Source organism: Ovis canadensis, chromosome 4 (assembly GCF_042477335.2).
Source record: "Ovis canadensis isolate MfBH-ARS-UI-01 breed Bighorn chromosome 4, ARS-UI_OviCan_v2, whole genome shotgun sequence".
In the NCBI taxonomy this organism is placed as follows: Eukaryota; Metazoa; Chordata; class Mammalia; order Artiodactyla; family Bovidae; genus Ovis; species Ovis canadensis.
In genome coordinates this window covers 73,238,956-73,256,000 of record NC_091248.1, presented here as the reverse complement: position 1 = coordinate 73,256,000, position 17,045 = coordinate 73,238,956, and the positions used below count along the sequence as shown (strand labels likewise).

The window sequence follows — 17,045 nt, the reverse complement described above, 5'->3', positions numbered from 1 at the left end:
AAAATGACTAATGGCAGAAAGAAAGCTGAGCGCCGAAGAATTGATGCTTTTGAACTGTGGTGTTGGAGAAGACTCTTGAGAGTCCCTTGGACTGCAAGGAGATCCAACCAGTCCATTCTGAAGGAGATCAGCCCTGAGATTTCTTTGGAAGGAATGATGCTAAAGCTGAAACTCCAGTACTTTGGCCACCTCATGTGAAGAGTTGACTCATTGGAAAAGACTTTGGTGCTGGGAGGGATTGGGGGCAGGAGGAGAAGGGGATGAGTGAGGATGATATGACTGGATGGCATCACTGACTCAATGGCATCTGAGTGAACTCCGGGAGTTGGTAATGGGCAGGGAGACCTGGCGTGCTGCGACTCATGGGGTCGCAAAGAGTCGGACACGACTGAGCGACTGAACTGAACTGAACTGAATGACAGAAAGAGAAACTGATGAAGAAGGTCTTGATGCAATAGCTATGTAACTTAAAGTCCCAGGGCATACATTTACAGAGCTGTTTTTCTTTAATGTACTTCAGTTTTGAAACAACAAATAAATGAGATTTGGATGCAATTCTTTTCAATGATGGCTCTGACATATACACTACTTTGAAAGTAAAAATGTTACATTTCAGTAATAGATTTGAAAAACATGAATTAGTGGATCTGATAAAATTACACTAGAGATGTTAATATCAAGAAGTAAAAACCAATAAATCACCCTTCAAAGGGATACAAAACAGAGCCCTCTCCCAGATGTATATTTGGGAAATGAATTATGTGCCACACAAGTAAACACCTGAAGGAGAAATATAAAACTGTGTGTAATTTAATTGATTATATCGATCTCACTGTGACAAACATAGCAATGGTTTTTCATTAAAATTTATTTTAAAAACCTACAAAGGATACAAATAGTTCATAGTTTTAATGTTCCTTCATTATCCACTTTTTTCACCTTCTTCTTGTGGTTCTTTTATATTTTAAACCATTTTCATTTAGCATTCAGCCAAAAGAAACAGCAGGGCTCTCTTGAACCTGCCACCAATGATTTATTAAGCTCATTTTCTATTCATTTGTTTATAGATCAAACACAGAAAGAAAGGCTCAACATTATTGAACATATTTAATAAAAAAAGCACACACACCAAGTATTTAAACTTTACATTGTGCTAGGTTAGACATTTTGGAAGAAAGACAATAATTACACATAGGCAATTGCTTTGATGTAGCCTCTCAAATCAATACAGCTACTTAGGACAAGGTAGGCATTTATGTATGTTTAGCATTGGCACTCTTTCTAGAGTATGACATTTCAGGTAAATGTGCTTTATTGCAGACATAGGAAAGCAGATAAATGAACTTCGTATTGACAGCATCTTTCTCACTTGCTAGCCTTTATAAATGGGATGTCATTAATCTCCCATTCGCTGCAACAGCAGCCTCCAAATTGTTGACCATGCACCCCATTAGTAAAGTGTTTGTTTTTCCTACTCTACTTTATGATTTACAAATAATAAAATATACTGCTCTTATGTAGATGATGAAAACTAAAAAACTTTCCAAAGTAGAAATTTTAAATGAATATGACAAACACTAGCAATAGACAGATCAAATATTTTCTTTCTGTACGTTTCTGGATCATCTTGCTCATTCCTTGAGGTATTCATGCATCATTCTGGAGACCATCATTCTTGAAGACCCATGTGTCTTTATGAGATACTGCAGGTAATTGAAAGTAATAAATATTCACAGAATGTAGGACACTATAATAAATGCTTTCCTCATACATGCCCATAAAATCATAATATTTTTATTAAGTAATCTTCATGTTTAAGGAAAATGAATCTTAACAGCATTACCACATAATACAACTGTTTTGCTCAGTCATAACAGCTAAGGTCTCACCAAAATAAGGCATTCCAGAGTGAAAGGATTAATCTTAGGTCCAGTGTAATTATGGGATAGTCTACAGAGTCTAGCCTATTTTTCATTGTATCAATACTTTTTATGCAATGATTAGGATTTTTCCATTCTAAAAGTAAGCATAAGATGTATTTTCAAGTTAGACTACTAGGTTCTGGTATATTTACCCTGTATGTGTGAAAATTTAGTAACTAAGTTTTTCCATTTATGTGGTTTTACTCTTGGTTTCAGTGGTCAGAGTTTGTTCCAATACACAAAATATTGTGAGGAGTCACATTCAACTGTGCCTATTTCCATATAACAATGAGAACAAAAGTGACTCCATAAGTTGAACTGCTGTAGAAGTATACCTGCTTAGAAATAAATTTAAAAATTCAAGTTTTAAAAATCTAGTAAAATAAGGGGCTTTTAAGGGTAGTTGCATTTGCACCAAAACATCCTCAAACTATACATTCCTGAAAAGAGGTGGGATGATGAAAGTGGGTGTCATTTAGACTAATCCCTCATTTTAAACCCAGTGTCCTGTGTTAGGGTTTCATGTTACCAGAGTTGCTTTCTCATGAAAAAGTAGATCAATGATTCTGTGCACGTCATATGTCTTCTAAGAGAGACCACAGTGTCTCTGATGAGTCCTTGATAGACTATTGCAAGGCCGATGTGATTACAAAAATGTATAGCTTAACCAGACAAACTGAGGTGTTTTAGCAAAAAGGAAATAATGATTTCTAACGACATTTTAACAATGCAAAGCTAGCTAGAAAAAAACAGAAGAAGCATATTGTGTTTTATGACAACAAATCACTGCATTTCTGAGTCCAATTGTGACCATGATATGCTCCTTTCATACAAGTTCCTTGCATGACAGTTTTGAGGCAACACATAAGCAAATAAGATATTGTGTTAGATACAAATAGATATGAGTTAATTTTAAATTTGTGAAGACTATATAAAATTAAGGAAACAATGATTTGAGGATTCAAACAATAAGATGTAAGTATGATATTATGTGGTCTATTAAGTTTTTTTAGGAAACGCCTAGAATCCTAGTATCTTAGAAGTTAAAAGTCCGTGAATGCATCAATCTAGTTCAATCTTCTTTTGCTTTTATTAATGAGGAAACTGAGGGCAGAGAGATGAAATATCTTACTCAAGGTCATAAAGTGAGAGAATGAAGAGTCTATGCCAAACTCTGGCATCCGTTCCTTAGTCTTAAATATTCTTTCTTTTACCCTACCTACAGCACATTTCCTAGTCTATTAAATGATTTTATTGTATAACTTAAAAGTAAACTAAATTTTTTTCAACAATAAAAAGCCCTTTGAATACATCTTGGCAAACAAGGTTGATTTCTTTTAATTGTTCTAACTATAAAATAATGAGAATCATTTCTTTTTCAGTATCTTATTTTGAGGGTAGTTCCAAAATATTTGAATCAAGAGAAGGAATATATATTTATATGAAATCAAATATATTAATAAATATAAATAAATTCATATGTAAATATATGTAATTACATACAATGCATATATACATAGACACAAACATATACGTACACATGTATACAACATTCATGAATACTAAATTCATTTGGAGGATTATATTTCCATATTTTCAAGAATCAGTTGTTCATTATTTTATACTGTAATCATTGCCTATAAAATAATAAATGATGAGTCTGTGATATATTCCAACACAGAAAAATACAAGGCAAGGCAAATTAGGTTATTATTTACAAAGGGGAATTAAACAAAGAGAAAATGAGGATAGCTGATAAAATAAGAGATTCTCTTCCTGATCAACCACATAAGAATCTCAAAACTTTTCAAATGAAACAATTCTTAGAGGTCTTAACTATACTACAAATAATATTTCTAAAATTGTATGGCTATGAATGGTGAGAGCCCTCTTGCCAAAAATGAGGCATAGTGAGGCATCTTTAGCAAATTGGTAAATCTCTTACCTGCAAAGCAATTTAGGAAACATGAATATTATATTTTTGCATTTTGTTTCATTATGTTATTTTGATATATTTCATTTTAGTGTTCTTGCCTGGAGAATCCCAGGGATGGGGGAGCCTGGTGGGCTGCCGCCTACGGGGTCGCACAGAGTCGGAAACGACTGAAGCAACTTAGCAGCATTTTAATGTCAGCTCTGATTCCTTCTTTATATTCCAGTGAGATCCATGGTTTCCTTATTAGAGAATCATAAGCTTTGTTACTGTCCTGTCTTTGAAAAATGGAAGAAGAAATACTTTCAACTGGAAACTCTCAACAGAAAAGAGTATGAAAAAAAATACACATACATGTATTGTGTATCACAGGGATTATAACAGAAAAAAATTTATTTGTTAAACTATATAGGTTATTCAGGTGGGGAAATACTACTATCTTAATCTAAAAACCAAATTTCCAACAGGTAAGTGAAAAAAATAAATTAACCTTTACAGTTTCGTGTCCTAAAATTATATAAAGATGACAATACAATATTCAGATAGCATTAACACAAAAGTAATGTATCCCTCCATGAAAAATGAACATAACTGGGAAGTGCTGTGAGGAGGGCGAGAAACTGTCAAATATCCAGTGACACTGCCTGTTGATGTTCTCCTCAATCCAATCCATTTTGCATGGTCTCTCAGTTTTAATGTGCAGAACATTCACATTTGCTGGCCCGGTGCTTTTCAATTACATCTCTTGGTTGGCCTGATACTAAGTGTGCCACAGGGTGACAGGCAGAGCAAGATGAAAAAAGTTCCTATTCTGTCTCTCTTTTCCTGACCTGCCATGCCTCATGCCCATCCCCCCACTCCCATTTTATGCTAGTATGATCACAATCCTTGTGGTGTATTGCCCTGAAATTTCTTCACAAATACCCCGGCCCTTAAATTGCTCTCCATTGAAGAAAGATATATACCCCCTATTCCCTAAGTGACTAACAGATCCTTAAACCTCAGAATATGACCAGTGCCAGGAAAATGGTACATTGCCAAATGACTGGTGCACTGTATATAACACCAGCAGGAAAAGTAACACACTGAATTCAGAGGATCCAGTTTTTTCAAGAGAGACTGAATGAATTATATATATCAGTTAGTCATACTGTTCATTGATTTTTATTTTTAAAAATTAAATAAGTACTTTCACATCTGACCTTTAAATCAATGAGCCTATAACTTCTGGTCATGGATTTCTTTCTCTTGAGGAAAAATAATTATGGTACATAAAAGTTGTCATCAAGAATACTGTAGATATTATCAACTGCTCTACCAATGTAATCAATTATTTTTCTATTTATTTTTATGTAAGAAATTAAAGCACATATGTTGCTATGGATGTAGCCCATGTTAATTAGAAAATCAAAAGACTAAACAGATTTATCTCACCTTCAGTACTAGCCCTAATATCAACACATAGAAGAATTTAAATTTTATGCTTTACAAAGCTTTGTTCTTTTTCTTGAACAGAGCAATTCAAGCAATTCAAGTTAAGCTTAGTTTTTGAAACAGAATTCTAAAATTACTTTCTTGCCTGTAAACTATTCAAGTGTTCAATCTTAAGGCATGGTATTTGTTCTTATTTCTCTGGGGATCTGCAATGATTCCATTAATTAATTGGAACTCTTTATATTAGAAATTGGACTTCCCTGGTGGCTCAGATGGTAAAGAATCTGCCTGCAATGCAGGAGGCCTGGGTTCAATCCCTTGGTCAGGAAGATCACTGAATTCTTGTCTGGAAAGTACTCTTGTATGGAAAATCCAATGGACAGAGGAGCTGGTGGGTTACAGTCCACGGGGAATCATCAAAGAGTGGAACACAACTCACACAATAACAACATATTAGAAATTAGGGAATAGTTCTTCCTTTCTAAACAAGATCACATAAATCCCAGACTCTCTGACTTCTAGTAAAATTATATAGGGGGACTCTATAACAAACAATGGCTAGGATTTTTAGGTTATAGACTATGTATGCTCAGCCCCTCAATCATGTCCAACTTTATGTGATCCCATGGACTGTAGCCCCCCAGGCTCCTCTCTCCGTGGAACTTTCCAGACAAGAATATTGGAGCAGGTTGCCATTTTCTACTCCAGGGGATCTTCCAGACCCAGATTCAGGGACCCAAGGATGTGACCCATGTCTCTTGATTCTCCTGCACCAGTGGATTCTTTACCACTCTGCCACCTGGGAAGCCCAGTAGTCTTGCTTTATACTAAGCTTTATAGCTTTATGAGAGCAGTTCTCATTAAAGGGTCCCAGCCGCAACTGGGACCCTTTTGTCCCTGGTCTCCTCCTGACGCGGACAACTGGCCAGAGTGCCCCAACCAGTAAGAAACAAGAAACTTTATTGACCTCTCTCCCCTTCCCTCTCTCTTTCCTCTCCTTAACCCTTCCTATCCTTCCCTGTTTTACTAGTCCCCTGGTCCTGGACACAGGAATCTGATCGAAGGGCCCTCAGCCTGAGCTGACGATTGGATCACCTCCTCTTGGCAGAGAACTCAAATTCTGGTTCTGGTCTGGTCTGATTTCTGGTAGGGCCGAGTTCCAGTCCTCCCTTCTCTGGAGGCCCAGGGAAAAGCCCATAACGCCTGGGTATCTGTAGGTGGCAGGAGACGTCTGTAAGGCCACCTCTTTCCACGCCCCTCTCCCGCCTCCTTCCCCTTTCTTCTTTCAACCTGGTTTCCTTTCCTTCCTTGAAATCTTTGATGTTAGTACTTGGATCTGAAGTTCTGTGTCTCTATAGAAGGTTTTCTGAGACTGTATTCTTGTATTCAAGGGCTTCCCTGGTAGTGCAGAGGTTAAAGCATCTGCCTGCAATGTGGGAGACCTGGGTTCGATCCCTGGGTCAGGAAGATCCCCTGGAGAAGGAAATGGCAACCCACTCCAGTATCCTTGCCTGGAGAATCCCATGGACAGAGGAGCCTGGTGAGCTACAGTCCACGGGTCGCAAAGAGTCGGACATGACTGAGCGACTTCACATTCACTTTCACTTTATAGCTTTATGGGGAATCTTAAATCTTTCTATTTTTAATTATAAAATGTTCTCTGACTCTCAGTGAGATTTGGAAGTCCCTATAATCAACACATGATTTGGGAGGTCCTGACAGAGTTTTTGGAATAGTAGAGAAGTATGAGAGATATAATACTCTAGGCTTTCAAATGTTTTTCTGTATTGGAATGCATAATTGCTTTGTGAAGTATCAAATGTATTTTGCTTTGCAAACATACTATAATATGTACTTCTTAGAAGTTACTTTTAGTCTCTGTGAAGCTCGGCTTTAATTTAATCAGTTGTCTTTTCATTTTATATAATACTCTAATTTCAGATGACTTATAGTTTTATTACCAGAATATTTTGTAATAATTTATTCACAATTTTGAAAAACTGGGATAATTGAGAATAATGTATGCAGAATAATCTAATTAACTGCAAAAATATATTGGAAATTTAAATTCTATAGCTATTAATTAAAATAGTTATTCAATATCATTCTGCTTAAAAAACTTACAAAATTAAAAGTTAATTCACAATGTTAAATAAATGGAAATTTTTACAGATTGACTGTGATTTGAATAATACTAGAAAGTAAGGAAATCAGAATTCCAGTATTCTGACTGAGAGGTGGAATTATGGAACTTTAATTTTTACCTTTATGTTTTTCTGTACTCTTCAAACATTCAAAACATGAATGAATAAATTTATTAAATTTTATTTTAAATGTGACCCAGCTATTATCTAGGGTAATTACTTGATTACAGAATCTTCTAGAAGTAATAATTCTTTTGGCAGGAATAACCACGTTTCTGAAAGTCATACCAAGTCAGCATGGCTACAGTTCATCCTCCGGTGTGCTTTTCCCACAATTTCTGGTCTTTGATGCCCTTCTCCTCCCAGAATCCACCTACCCTTGTAATGAGGATAAACTGGACATGTTGGTAACTACATGAGCATTTTTCATTACAAATTAAGTCCAATCAAGGTTCTATCTCCAGCAACTATTAGGCTTTAAATCAATAAAGACTTTCAGACTTAGTCTTCTAATTTCTCATTGTGAAATTAAAAAACAAACAAACCACTTTCTCATTGAAGGAATTTAATAAGGAGCTCTGCTACCAAAAATAACTGCATAAAATAGTGTTTTTACCTCGAGAAATTCAAGCTCTAGCTAGGTAATTAGATATAGTAATCAAATAATTACAAAATGGTGTGAAAAATATCAAAACAGATGTCTGTTTAGAACTGCTAAGTGAGCACAACAAAGCAAATTATTTTACTTAGGGCATCTGTGTAAAAAAAGAAAGACATTTGGGAAAAAGAAAATACAAAGAAGAATGAAAAATGAAATCTTTGGCACTGGGAATAAGACAGACAAAGGCACAGAGGCTCAAACTTATAAACAAACAAAAAAAAAAATCTGTAATGATGATGTGGGTGAGAAAGGAAGCTGAAATTTACTTTGAGCTTGCTTCTGATGAAATGGTATAGCATGTTAGCAAGCTGACTTTTGTGCAATAGATAAGAGGACAAAGATATATCTTGGGGATAAACAAGGAATATGGTCTTTTAAAATCTCAATACACATTACTAAATGAAGCTTGCCAATTGAATTGAAGTCTTCTGAGTGTGAGGCATCAATGAGAGGAGATAGGTCCATGGTGAAGATTACCCCAATGCTTATCTTTGTGTTCCCCAATGCTTATCTGTGTGTTCTTCCATGTAGCAGTAGACACATTTAGTCAGAGAACCCTTGCTTTCCTACGTTGAATGAACTGGGACTAGGCAGATGATTGTAGTTGCGGCAGAAACTGAAGACTTGGCCCTGGGGCCACGTGGCTGATCAGCCCATTGCTTTTTGATCTCTACCTTTTGAGAGCTGTTCTCAATATTTTGTCTCATGACAACTATATGATTCATGTTTTAATAATCTGATTCCTTGTTTTGGTTAATGTTAAGTGTTGTTTTGGTAAAAGAATTCCAGTCAAGGGTGTATTCATCACTCTATAAGAACTGCAGAATTCATTTAAAGATAGCGTAGAGAAGCTCATCCAACTTTTATTTTAAACTGTACCATTAATTTAGCTAAAGAAGTTTCAAGGACTGTTTAGTTCTATTCTTTCAATGAGAGCATTAATGAATACATATATTGGGCTTTCCAGGTGGCTCAGATGGTTAACAATCTGCCTGCAATGCCGGAGACCTGGGTTTGATCCCTGGGTCATGAGGATCTCCTGGAGAAGAAAATGGCTACTTATTATATCTGCATGTGCTCAGTCACTCAGTAGAATCTGTCTGTGATCCCATGGACTGTAGCCTGTCAGGTTCCTCTGTCCCTGGGACTTTCCAGGCAAGAATACTGGAGTGGGTTGCTATTTCCTCCTTCAGGGATCTTCCCAACCCAGGGATTGAACTCGAGTCCCCAGTGTCTCCTGCATTGGCAGGCAGATTCTTTATCACTGCACTATTACATATCAGTATATAATTGAATTGACTGAATAAAATTGCCTTCTTACGCTCCTTCAAGTGTTACTAATTCATTCATTTAAAAAGTATTTAGCAAGTATTATTCTAGGCCAGGTAATTTTTCACACTGGAGAAACACCAGTGAACAGAATGAAATCTCTATCTATGTGCAGTTCTAAAGAGGAAGACAGAAAACAAACAAACACATAAACATATGACATGATGCACAGTAGTGGTAAGCAGTGGTAATTTTTTTTATTATGAAAAAAATAAAATCAGAATTAGGAAATCCACCATGCCTGTGAGGGAGGGCTATTTCAGGTTGAGTGGTCTAATAAGACTTCCCTGATAAGCTGACATTTCGACTGTGTTGTGAATGGTCTGGGCTCCAATTTTTTCAAATAATAATGACAGCAGGAGAAGAGAAAAAGGCACAAAGGGTATTTCCAGAGGGCAATTGTAAGGCTCAACTTCAGAGTATATTAGGATGGCAAAGAAGGAAATCTGTCAGTTCTTGGAGCAGTTTGGTGATTGACAATGAACAAGTAGTGGGGACAACAGATGGGCGGTATTAGAATTATTGGAGCCATAGCCAGCTGGCTAGAAAAATGGGAGATGCTAGACAGTATAGACTGGTTGAATTCAAGAACTGAAAGGTAGTCCTGTTTCTTTGTTTTGTTTTGTTTTGTTTTTTTAATTTCCAAAAGCTTCATGTTTCTTCAACAAACATGTAGGAGACAATTACACCACTCCAAAATTAAATTACATGTGGCCTAATTAGAATATTCATAAGTAGAGGTAGTAGTCTTATTGGTGATTATATCAGTCAGAGACCTCCAGAAAAACAGAATGAATAGATGATAGATAGATAGACAGATAGACAGGCAGACAGATAGGTAGATATATAGGGATAGAGGTTGTTCCTTGGTATCCACAGGAGATTGATTCCAGGACCTATCACAGATAACGAACTGTGGATATTTAAATTCTTTATATAAAATGGTATAGTATTTCCATATAACCTACACACATTCTTCTATATAATTTAAATAATTTCTAGATTACTTATAACAACTAATACAATGTAAATAGCATGCAAATAATTTCCAGAGTACAGAAAATTCAAGTTTTGCTTTTTGGAACTTTCTGGAACTTTTTAAAAGATATTTTTCATCTGCAGTTTGTTTGTGAAATGCTCAGATAGGATAACTGACTATACAGATTTGGAAATATAGATATGAAAACATAGATAAGAGAAGATGTATCATAGGAAGTGGCTCACACAGTTATGGAGACTGAGAAGTCCCAAAGTCTACTGTCTGCAAGCTGGAGAACCAGTAAAAGTAATGAGTGGTATAATTCAGTTTCAATCTGCAGGTATGAGAACCAGTGGAGCCAATGGGTTAAGACTTCCCTGAAGTCTAAAGACCAGTGATCGAGGACCTCCTATGTTCCAGAGTAGAAGAAGATGGTGGCCCCAGTTCAAGATGAAAGAATTTTCCATATACCCATCAATTGTTTTGTTTGGACCCTCAGTGGATTAGATGATGCCTATTCATATCAGTGAGGGAAGATCTTTTTACTTGGTCTACTGAATTACATGCTAATCTATTCCAAAAACATTCTCTCAGACACATTCCAAATAATGCTTTATTATTTATTTGGGAATCTTTAGCCTAGTCAAGTTGACACACAAAGTTAACCATTACAGTGAAGTGCTAGTAACTACCTACATACGTGCTAAGTGCTAAGTCACCTCAATCATGTCTGATTCTTGGCGACCCTGTGGACTGTAGCTCTCAAGGCTCCTCTGTCCATAGGAATCGGCAAGCAAGAGTACTGGAGTGGGTTGCCATGCCCTCCTCCAGGGGATCTTCCTGTTCTAGGGAGAGAACACAGGGTTCTTATGTCTCCTGTACTGGCAGGCAGGTCCTTTACCATTAGCATCACCTGAGAAGCCCACAGTGAATACCTACAGTTCCCCCAAAACTGTGGTCTCCTTCTTTCTGATTTTTTGTTGTTTTTTTTTTTTTTTTAATAATCAAAATATAAAGACATGAATCCGCCACGGGTATACATGAGTTCCCAATCCTGAACCCCCTCCCACTTCCCTCCCCATATCATCTCTCTGGGTCATCCCAGTGCACCAGCCCCAAGCATCCTGTATCCTGTATCAAACCTAGACTGGTGATTTGTTTCTTACATGATAGTGTACATGTTTCAATCCATTCTCCCAAATCATCCCACCCTCTCCCTCTCCCTCAGAGTCCAAAAGTCTGTTCTATACATCTCTGTCTCTTTTGCTGTCTCACACACAGGGTTATCATTACCATCATTCTAAATTCCATATATATGTGTTAGTATACTGTATTGGTGTTTTTCTTTCTGGGTTACTTCACTCTGTATAATAGGCTCCAGTTTCATCCACCTCATTAGAATTGATTCAAGCGTATTATTTTTAACGGCTGAGTAATACTCCATTGTGTATATGTTTCACAGCTTTCTTATCCATTCCTCTGCTGATGGACATCTAGGTTGTTTCCATCTCCTGGCTATTATAAACAGTGCTGTGATGAACATTGGGGTACATGTGTCTCTTTCAATTCTGGTTTCCACCGTGTGTATGCCCAGCAGTGGGATTGCTGGGTCATAAGGTAGTTCTATTTGCAGTTTTTTAAGGAATCTCCACACTGTTCTCCATAGCAGCTGTACTAATTTGCCTACCAACAGTGTAAGAGGGTTCCCTTTTCTCCACACTCTCTCCAGCATTTATTGCTTGTAGACTTTTGGATCGCAGCCATTCTGACTGGTGTGAAATGGTATCTCATTGTGGTATTGATTTGCATTTCCCTGATAATGAGTGATGTTGAACATCTTTTCATGTGTTTGTTAGCCATCCGTATGTCTTCTTTGGAGAAATGTCTATTTAGTTCTTTGGCCCATTTTTTGATTGGGTCGTTTATTTTTCTGGAATTGAGCTGCATAAGTTGCTTGTATATTTTTGAGATTAGTTGTTTGTCAGTTGCTTCATTTGCTATTATTTTCTCCCATTCAGAAGGCTGTCTTTTCACCTTGCTTATATTTTCCTTTGTTGTGCAGAAGCTTTTAATTTTAATTAGATCCCATTTGTTTATTTTTACTTTTATTTCCAGTATTCTGGGAGGTAGATCATAGAGGATCCTGCTGTGATTTATGTCAGAGAGTGTTTTGCCTATGTTCTCCTCTAGGAGTTTTATAGTTTCTGGTCTTACACTTAGATCTTTAATCCATTTTGAGTTTATTTTTGTGTATGGTGTTAGAAAGTGTTCTAGTTTCATTCTTTTACAAGTGGTTGACCAGTTTTCCCAGCACCACTTGTTAAAGAGATTGTCTTTGATCCATTGTATATTCTTGCCTCCTTTGTCAAAGATAAGGTGTCCATAGGCGTGTGGATTTATCTCTGAGCTTTCTATTTTGTTCCATTGATCTATATGTCTGTCTTTGTGCCAGTACCATACTGTCTTGATGACTGTGGCTTTGTGGTAGAGCCTGAAGTCAGGCAGGTTGATTCCTCCAGGTTGATTCCTTCTTTCTTGTAGCAGCACACTTACTTTAGTTTCATCTAGGCATGTGAATATCAAACTACAGTCTATGCTTCCCTTCTCTCTGAAGCTATCTATGGCTATGCAGTTGATGGGTGCTACCTCTAGATCATCTCCCTGAGAGAAAACTACCTCTCCAGACAATACCCTGTCCACCTCAAAAAAATAACTTCTTGTAGTCTATAATACAGACATGTGAAAAGCTTCCACCCCAAAGATGAGGACACCACTGCAGAAGATGGTATACTGGCACCATGGAAAAACCTGGGTCTCTGAGTGAGTTAACAGGCAGAGATGACCCTCCAAACCAGATCATCTACCCCATATTAGGAGACCAAGAAATAAACATTTCTTATAAGTAGTGGCAATTGTGTTCTTTGATCAAGTCAGCTGCTAATAGGTACCCAAACACCTTGCTTCTCAAACTATAGGGTAGCAGCATTGATGCTACACTACACATTTCAAGATCCCACTCCTAACTCACTAAATCAGGCTAAATAGTAATCAGGTCCACAGGTGATATTTGAGGAGCATTGCCCTAATACTTAGATCTTGAACACAGAAATCCAATCCTCAGGAAGTATGTATGAAGTGGCCATAAAGGGTTAAAGTGGGGTGGCTAGAAAAACATTGTAAGTACAGAGATAAGTAAATGAGAAACTAGGACGATAAAAATATATCTATGTGGTAGTTAAATAATCCCCAAGACTGATCATGGAGAATAATGAAAGAAAATGTTAGAAAAAGAGTGATATGGATCTAAAAATTTTAATTAGGAGAGTATGATCCTTAATTCTTAGTGGCAAATTGACTGGGTCATAGGCTGCCCAGACATTTGGTCAAATATTATTCTATGTGTGTCTGTGAGAGTGTTCTGGATAAGATTAATATTTGAATTGTTAGACTGAGTAAAGAAGATTGTTTTCTCTATTATGGGTGGGATTCATCTAATCAATTGAGGACCTGAATAGAAAAAAAAAAAATTAAGAGGCTAAGATGAAATACCTCCTGCCTGACTATTTAAGATGAAACATCAGTATTTTCCTTTCTTTGGACTCAAAAAGAAAAATTGATTCTTCTTGGATTCTAAACACTCCAGCTTCCAGAATGGAACTTAGCCCCATCAGCTCTTCTGGATCTCCAGCTAGCAATGTAGATCTTGAGGACTTTTCAGCTTCTAAAATTACATAAGTCAGTTTCTTATGTTGCTGTTGTTGTTCAGTAACTCAGTCATATCCAACTCTGTGACTCCATGGACTGCAGCATGCCAGGCTTTCCTGTCTTTCACCGTCTCCCAGAGTCTGTTCAAACTCATGTCCATTGAGTCACTGATGCCATCCTCTGTTGCCCCCTTCTCCTCCTGCCCTTAACCTTTCCCAGAATGAGGGTCTTTTCCAATGAGTCAGCTCTTCACATCAGGTGACAAAAATATTGAAGCTTCAGCTTCAGCATCAGTCATTCAAATGAATATTTAGGATTGATTTCCTTTAGGACTGACTGGTTTGATCTCCTTGCTGTCCAAGGAACTCTCAAGAGTCTTCTCCAACCAAAAAAGTTCAAAAGCATCAATTCTTTGGTGCTCAGTCTTCTTTATGGTCCAACTCTCACATCCATACATGACTATTGGAAAAACCATAGCTTTGAGTATACAGACCTTTGTTACAAAAGTGATGTCTTTTATAACATCACTTATGTATTATAACAGATGTATTATAAGAATACATCTTATAATATTTATTCTTATAATATTTATTGGTTCTGTTTCTCTAGAGAACCCTAACACAGGAAAGAAGTCACCAAGAAGACATCTGTAAATGATAGCAAGGAAGGGCAATAGGAAAGAAGTTCTGAATATACACTTTCTGGAAGAGCTGGGATTTTTGAAGTACTGAGGAAAAGTTACTTAAAAGCAAGGATGAAGAACAAAATTTTTTACTACCACAAAATGATGCTTTGGAATAATTGTGCTGTCAGTGAAATAAAGCAAATACCTCTTGAGATAATTTCCAGGGAGCAATATTTGGAGGATAGAGTAACACGTTAACTAGAGAACATTGGTGAAGGGGCTATTAATAGAACTGTTTGTAAAATAGGGCTGCTTTGTGATTAAAAAGCATGGTTTCCAAAGAGGACTATGGAAGTATTTGTGGGTGAAGGAAGAGAGGTGGGTAGAAGAAGAGTCTGGATTAGAGGCTGTACAGCTCAGTGAAGTAATAAATGTTCATATGATGATGAACAATACAAGAGAGATATCTGATAGTAAGTAAGTGAAAGTAGCTCAGTCTTGCCTGATTCTTTGCAACCGCATGTACTATATAGTCCATCGGGTCCCATCACTTCATGGAAATAGATGGGGAAACAGTGGAAACAGTGGCTGACTTTATTTTTTTGAGCTCCAAAATCACTGCAGCTGGTGACTGCAGCCATGAAATTAAAAGACGCTTACTCCTTGGAAGAAAAGTTATGACCAACCTAGATAGCATATTCAAAAGCAGAGACATTGCTTTGCTGACTAAGGTCTGTCTAGTGAAGGCTATGGTTTTACCTGTGGTCATGTATGGATGTGAGAGTTGGACTGTGAAGAAGGCTGAGCATTGAAGAATTGATGCTTTTGAACTGTGGTGTTGGAGAAGACTCTTGAGAGTCCCTTGGACTGCAAGGAGATCCAACCAGTCTATTCTGAAGGAGATCAGCCCTGGGATTTCTTTGGGAAAAATGATGCTAACGCCAAAACTCCAGTACTGTGGCCACCTCATGCGAAGAGTTGACTCATTGGAAAAGACTCTGATGCTGGGAGGGATTGGGGGCAGGAGGAGAAGGGGACAACAGAGGATGAGATGGCTGGATGGCATCACTGACTCGATGGACGTGAGTCTGGGTGAACTCTGGGAGTTGGTGATGGACAGGGAGGCCTGGCATGCTGCGATTCATGGGGTCGCAAAGAGTCGGACATGACTGGGCGACAGAACTGAACTGAACTGAACTGAACTGTACTATATAGTCCATAGAATTCTCTAGGCCAGAATACTGGAGTGGGTAGCCTTTCCCTTCTCCAGAGGATCTTCTCAACCCAGGGATCGAACCCAGGTCTCCCACATTGCAGGCAGATTCTTTACCAGATTAGCCACAAGGGAAGCCCATCTCTGATAGAAGTTGAAGGTAACTTAGTCTAAGAAAGATGCATCTCCAAGAAAATTCTTAGAGAAAATAAGAGATCGACTCAATACAGATGTTTTAATTGGGGAAGATGGATAATTATTTATTCCAGTAGTTCAAAGAGATTAAGTACACCTAGAGAGGGCAAGCTCTTAAGAAGCTGTTCAAAGTTCTATGTCAGCTTGGGAATGAGACCTAAGGGACAATATGCACATTGAGCCACAGGGAGTTATCAGTGATTAAAGTTTTGTGGAGACCCAGCAGTCTCTTTCCTTCCCTGGAAAATCCCATGGATAGAGGAGCCTGGTAGGCTCCAGTCCATGGGGTCTAGGCTGCAGTCCATGGGGTCGCTAACAGTCAGACATGACTGAGCGACTCCACCTTCACTTTTCACTTTCATGCATTGGAGAAGGAAATGGCAACCCACTCCAGTGTTCTTGCCTGGAGAATCCCAGGGACGGGAGAGCCCGGTGGGCTGCCGTCTATGGGGTTGCACAGAGTCGGACACGACTGAAACGACTTAGCAGCAGCAGCAGCAGACTAGGAGATTAAAAAATTATGCGAGGTGAAGAATTCTAAGGTTGTTGGCAACTGGACTAACATATGCACCAAACTATCACTCTAAAACATTATATGAGTGTATATGTGGTATCTATAAAACGTGTAAATCCATAATGATTTATTCATGAATAATCTCTGAGAGTTGTTCTGCTCTATAATATGTCTATATACACATCTTTCTATAATCACTCAGCAAGTAAGATTTCAGAAGGCACTACTACTTAAGGAACTTTATGAATTTATGAGTGGCTGGAGAAACATGTAAACATCTCAAATTACATTTTTACTTTGCCAATTTTTTGAATTATGTATAGGTAGTTCAGCAAGTATTTTCTTATATCATAAAAAATAAATTTTAATTGGAAGCTAAAAGCTATCATTC

General features: G+C 37.5%; 1 long non-coding RNA gene across 3 annotated transcripts in view; it reads left to right on the top strand.

Annotated features, from left to right (window-relative positions):
- LOC138438804 (uncharacterized) overlaps nucleotides 1-17,045 on the top strand; it is a 141,170-nt gene that overhangs the window by 14,221 nt on the left and 109,904 nt on the right. The window contains exons 2-4 of one of the 3 annotated variants that reach the window (XR_011256474.1): nucleotides 6,681-6,829; nucleotides 7,695-7,840; nucleotides 14,717-15,204. The exons of the other annotated variants lie outside the window; for them this stretch is intronic. This is a non-coding gene — a long non-coding RNA (uncharacterized lncRNA). Of the gene's footprint in view, nucleotides 1-6,680; nucleotides 6,830-7,694; nucleotides 7,841-14,716; nucleotides 15,205-17,045 lie in introns of those variants that run through there. 3 annotated transcript variants of the gene reach the window in all.